Source organism: Anneissia japonica, unplaced genomic scaffold (assembly GCF_011630105.1).
Source record: "Anneissia japonica isolate Jap-2015-1 unplaced genomic scaffold, ASM1163010v1 scaffold288077_len231462_cov166, whole genome shotgun sequence".
NCBI lineage: Eukaryota > Metazoa > Echinodermata > Crinoidea > Comatulida > Comatulidae > Anneissia > Anneissia japonica.
The window spans coordinates 69,570-75,897 of NW_022693316.1; positions in this window are offsets into that span (position 1 = coordinate 69,570).

The window sequence follows — 6,328 nt, forward strand, 5'->3', positions numbered from 1 at the left end:
TAATGTATTGATTTTTTTTTTTACAAATAGCTGATACATCATCTTGTTGAAAAGACATTTTTCAATTGTTAACATTTTTGGAGTTGAAATTTTCATAAAGATCTAAATTTTCATCATTTATCTTCATTAAATCTTGGTAAGTCTGGTCCTCTGTTGTCTGTTCACGACTATACATCGCGTAAGTCTACCAAAATATGAGCAAAATAACAATTATAAGCGATTTACCATCATTTGCTTTGAAATACCAATCACTATCACATTAATAACTTTCAAAACAAAAATCGAGGAAGGTAAAGCTAAGCAATATCTTACCTCAGCTTGGTTCTCATTTTCCGTTCCTTCAGTTGCCTTTAAGATAATTATAGTTATTAAAATTAATACGGATTCGAAATTCGTAAGACACGATAATTATAAGAAAATGCAAAGTTTTGCATCGAAATTATAATATTATTCTGACCTTTAGCATCCCATCAACAATATAATTTTAAAATGTATACAATTTTGAAATATAATATCTTACTCCAATAATATCTCCGTGTGTACCATCAAGACTATTACCTCTAAATATTTATTCAGCTTTATGGCACTAGGTCCAAGTATATGCCAAAAAGTGAAATTAATCATGCTTTAAAGTGGCAAACCCATCACAAGACAACAAGGGCTGTATGGACCAGTACACCGGGTAAACCCCAACTTATCTCGAAAGATGTACTGCGGTTCTTTAAAGTGCACATGTATGGGGTGCCATACGCAGCAAAAGTCCATGTTAAAATCAAAATGTAATTGCAAAATTCAATGTCAGATTTATCAAAACGTAGGCGTAAATTTCTCAAAATGTAGATCTAGTTTCCCAAAATGAAGTTCTAATTTTTCAAAACGTAGTTCAAATTTTCTAAAATGTAGTTCTTAATTTCTTTAGAATGTAATTCAAATTCAAAACGTAGGTCTGAATTAATCAAACGCCCTCTCCAAACTCTATTCCAAAACGTAATGTAACTCTCTATGGATGTTACTAGATGAGTTCGGACTTCAATGAATGACCCAGACACCAAGTAAGCTGGATGTTAACGGTTTTATTCTATACAAAGTGTGAGCCTCCAACAAGACGCAGCTTGGCTAGTCGACGAACCCCCACGAGAGAGCGAGACTCCGCGGGAACATCCCATAATAGAGTCCTTGAAAGTTCAAAGGTTACAGTAAATCAAAAACCAGGCTGGTTTGAAACGCATTTGACAACAACACTAGAAATCGACTTTTGCTGCGTATGGCACTAGACTTGCGAAATGTAAATCAAAACTAATCAGCCAAGCATGACGTGGGCCTGTTCCATTAATGATGGGGGAATCATTTTTCGCTGCAGTCCAATGCCGTGAACAACGCTTCCCAGTGCGTCTTCTTAATGGTCAGGGTATCGCGATCACGAGCCCAATGCTCGGCATTATAGGTTAGGCTTATGTGGGCTGGGAGTTGCAACAAGGTCTTGGACTAGGCCTCTATACTATGTAGGAGGCCTAGTCTAGGCCTATAATATAGTAAAATTCTGTATAAGTAGTCATATGATTACAGGTTTACATTGTACCAAGATCGATATTAACGATCGCATTTATTTTTCATTGAAAATAAAAAGAAAGCTTTAAATAATTTAACTTAAGGATTTAAAAATATTCCAACCTGTACGCTTAAAAAAAATAAATAAAATAAAAAATAAATAAATGAAGTTAACTTATAACACAAACAACGCAATAGGATATACAATTTGAGAGAAGTTTTGGTATACTGTACTATATTTCTGAAGTGCCATTAGTTTTGGGGTTGCTACAATCAGGAGTTACAATCGATCCAACAAATATAAAGTACTATCTATTTCCTTACATTCGAAAAAGGAGGATTTTGGATGCTATATTTAAATTTGCTGGAGATTGAAAAATTAACTGTTAACTCCGTTGTTAGAGAACATAGAGGGGTACATGACTTTCGGACTGGTATAGTCCTTCAGTAGGCCTATGTACTCTAGGTGTAAATAAATACAGAGAATAGGCCAATTTTAGTGAGAACTAAACATGTTTTAATAACGTAGGGCCAATATGCAAAGCAAATTGATCACAAAATCAGAAGCATGATTTCAAACATCAGAACCCAGCTTTTATTGTTTAAAACTGTCGGGGCCCCATTGAATGAAACTACGGTATTATAGTTTATATTATATATTTTTTTTAAAGTTTTTTTTATTTATTTTCAATGAAAAATAAATGCGATCGTTAATATTGACCTTGGTATGTAAACCTGTAATCATATGACTACTTATACAGAATTTTACTATATTATAGGCCTAGACTAGGACCAAGCCTCCTACTATAGTAAAGAGGCTTAGTCCAAGACCTTGTTGCAAATCTCATCCCACATGAGCCTAGACTATAATGCCTAGCATAGGGCTTGTTTTCGCGGTACCCTGACCATTAAAAATTAGCAGACACACTGGGAAGCGTTCACGGCATTGGACTGCAGCGAAAAATGATTCCCCCATCATTAATGGAACATGCCCACGTCACGCTTGGCTGACTAGTTTTGATTTACATTTCGCATGTCTTGTGTTGTTGTAAAATGTATTTCAAAACAGTCATGCTTGGCTTGTTTAACATGGATTTTTGCATGCTTATGGCACAGACACACAAATGTAAATCAAAACTAGTCAGCCAAGCGTGACGTGGGCCTGTTCCATTAATGATGGGGGGAATCATTTTTCGCTGCAATCCAATGCCGTGAACAACGCTTCCCAGTGCGTCTGCTAATTTTTAATTGTCAGGGTACCGCGACCACAAGTTCAGGCCCGTAGGCAAGGGGGTGGGGTGGAGGGGGAGTGTGCAGAGGGTGCGGACGTACCCCCCCCCCCCAAATTCCAAAAGGTACACTTTTTGAAACCAATGATTTCACAAAATCGTTCCTAATTATCACAAAATGTTATAGCATGCCTGCATGCATTATATATTTGCCAGCGTATCTAACCGTTGATTTTTAATAATGTGGCATGAAATTTGTTAGAAATTGATCGTCTCCGGTGATTACAGATTGATCTACAGAATATGAAGAATGTTATCTATAGGCATCCAGATGTACAGGACAAAATAACATTACTTTTCAGGGAGAAGAGCCCCTAAAATTATAAAAGAAAATGGAGTAAAAAAGAAAAATCATAATTGTCCGAGAGTGCCATTTCCGGCCATTTTGAGGTGGCATAATCATACATTTTCTCACCTCAGCTCCAATCATGGGGCTGAGGTGGTATTGACCATCTGTCTCAAGTTCCTCCCTTCACCCCCACCCTCTATTTCTCCTGCTTTTACTGTAGGTCCCTAGACAATACTTAAATGAATGAAAATTTAAATAGGATATTACAAATTATGGATTTTAGAAATCCATTAAAAAAGGCCCTCAAAATGATAATTTGTCAGAGCTTCCAGAAGATTCGCCCCACCCTCGCGGGGACCCCTAGGCAGACGCTCATCGTAAGGTCCACTTCGGTTGCAAAACGCACCTCCCCATCGAAAATCCTGCCTACGGGCCTGCCCTATGCTAGGCATTATAGACTAGGCTTTATGTGGGCTGGGATTTGCAACAAGGTCTTAGACTAGGCCTCTGTACTATAGTAGGAGGCCTGGTCCTAGTCTAGGCCTATAATATAGTAAAATTCTGTATAAGTAGTCATTATGATTACAGGTTTACATTGTACCAATGTCAATATTAACGATCGCATTTATTTTTCATTGAAAATTAAAAAAAAAACTTAAAAAACTTAAAAAAATAGTTAACTTAAGGATTTTAAAATATTAAAAAAAACTGTACACTTCAATAAAAAACAACGCGATAGGATATGAAGTTTGCGAGAATAAATACTGTATTTTCTGAAGCGCCGTTCGTTTTTGGGGTTGCTACAATCAGCAGTTGTTATATCAGTGGCGTCACACTCGGGCGCTGACGGAGGGGAGGGGGGTGGGGGGAAAAGCCAGGGCCCCAAGTGCGAGGGCATCCCCCCACCCCCGACATTGTTTAAACAAAATATAATATAAACTATAATACCGTATTTTCATTCAATGGGGCCCGACAGTTTTAAACAATAAAAGCTGGGTTCTGATGTTTGAGATCATGCTTCTGATTTTGTGATCAATCTGTTTTGCAGATTGATCACATCCAAAATCCACCTTTTTGGAATGTAAGGAAATAGATAGTGCTTTTCCTTTGTTTGATCGATTGTAATTCCTGATTGTAGCAACCCTAAAAGGAATGGCACTTCAGAAATACAGTACAGTATACCAATTTTTCTCTCAAACTTTATGTCCTATCGTGTTGTTTGTGTTTTAAGTTAACTTTATTTATTTATTTTTTATTTTATTTATTTTTTTTAATCGTACAGGTTTGGAATATTTTAAAATCCTGAAGGGGTCATCCATTATTTTCATCATTTTCACGCGCGTACAAAACGTACGCTGGGAGAGGGAGTTGAAAGTGTGTGTACGCTTATCAAAAAGTACAAAAATAACGATTTGGAAATGTTATCCTACGTTTTTGTACCTAGCAATTCACGAGTAAATGTTAAGTTTATCAATTGTTTATACACGGCGTCATCTTGCATCCCTGATTAACGATGTGTTGGTTAAAGCATTGTGTACTTATAAACAATTTCGAAATACAAGGGAAATGCACTCTAGCCAGGGGCAGATCCAGGATATGAAAGAGGGTGGTTTAAAATGTCTAAAAAAAAAACCCCCAACATTAAAAGGGGTCATGGGAAATTTCCCCCGGAAAATTTGGATTCCTAGTAGATGGCCGGAAATGAGCTTTCCCGACTTCTGAGGAGTTTTTAATGACCTCTAAGTTCTTCAAAATTCAAGGTTTTCTCCTCTTGAAAAAGATAGGTAATTTGATCTCATTCTTTAGGCCATTATATAGAGAAAAAATCAAAGACATAAGCAATAAATTATTATACTCCAACAATAGAACGCACTTTCGTACATACATTATTACGACATTGAACCAAAAACAGTTTGTATAATTTTATTTAATTGAAGGCTAGTTGGGCTAAGCATAGTTTGTCTGATTTGCTAACCTATATGCCTAGGTAGGTTCAGGCGCGGATCCAGCGGGAGGCCACGGGGGCCCGTTCCCCCACCCCTGTCAGTCACGCCGAAAAAAAAATGAGAAGAGTTAAAGGGAAGAAAGAAAGAGGGAAGAAAGGAAGTGTCCTCATGAGTTCAGTGACGGATCCAGTAGAGGGCGAAAGGAGAGCTCGATTATTTTACCACTCACTAATTTTGAATTTTCTATTGATTGTCAACGAACACAACGCTATTATCCCCGACGCATCAATCAGGATGTAAAAAGGCCAAAAGGCGGAGACCTAAAGACAGAGTTTTTTTTAGCCGGAATGTAGTACCCAGCAATAGAACAGCTATCCATGCTCAGCATGGAGTAACGCCTACGCGTTCTCGTGCTAAAATCCGCAGGCCACCGACCCTTTATATAATGATTTTGATAAACATAATAATTCTCTGTACTATCTACTAAACATTTAACGAATGAACTTCCTTGTGTTGTGGTCATATTAGACTGTTATATTTTTAAAGAAGACCATTCAGCAAACAACATAAACAAAATTCCCACGTTGGTGCATGCATAAAACGTATAATTTCCTGAAATTTGGATATAGAGCGGACTTCCTTATGATTTAGGCCTAAGGAAATATAAATGTATACGGGTCTGAACTTTGTAGGTGACAAAGTGTTCTTCCTTATGTTGTGGTCATATTAGAATATAATATCACTAAAGACCATTCAACAAACAACATGAAACATAGGGCCTATATCAATCTTTTAGGTTAAAATTTCCGCTTCCGAGCATGCCTATAACGTAATTTTTTAGATGTATATTTTCATGACAGTCGAGAATGTACTGATTATATAACTTATAGATAATTACTGTTGTCCGATTGTGTGCATTGAAAATGTGATGACGAACTCGGGATACGACCCTCGGTTGACACTCATATTAAAGGGCCTGTTAATTAACCTTGCACAGGAGCCTGTCGTCACCTGCTATCATACCTTCTCCTTATCATCATCATCACATTATTATCATCATCATCATCATCATCATCATCATCATCATCATCGCAATTATTAATTGTCCATGCCAAAATGAGGGAAATCTATTAATTCAGTGTGTATTCATTCATCAATAGAAGTCTCGTAATGCACCGTAAGTGCATTTCTCAGCATCTAGAAAAAACAACTCTGCGAAGCTAGGAGAACCCCAAGACTAACTGCAAACCACTCCC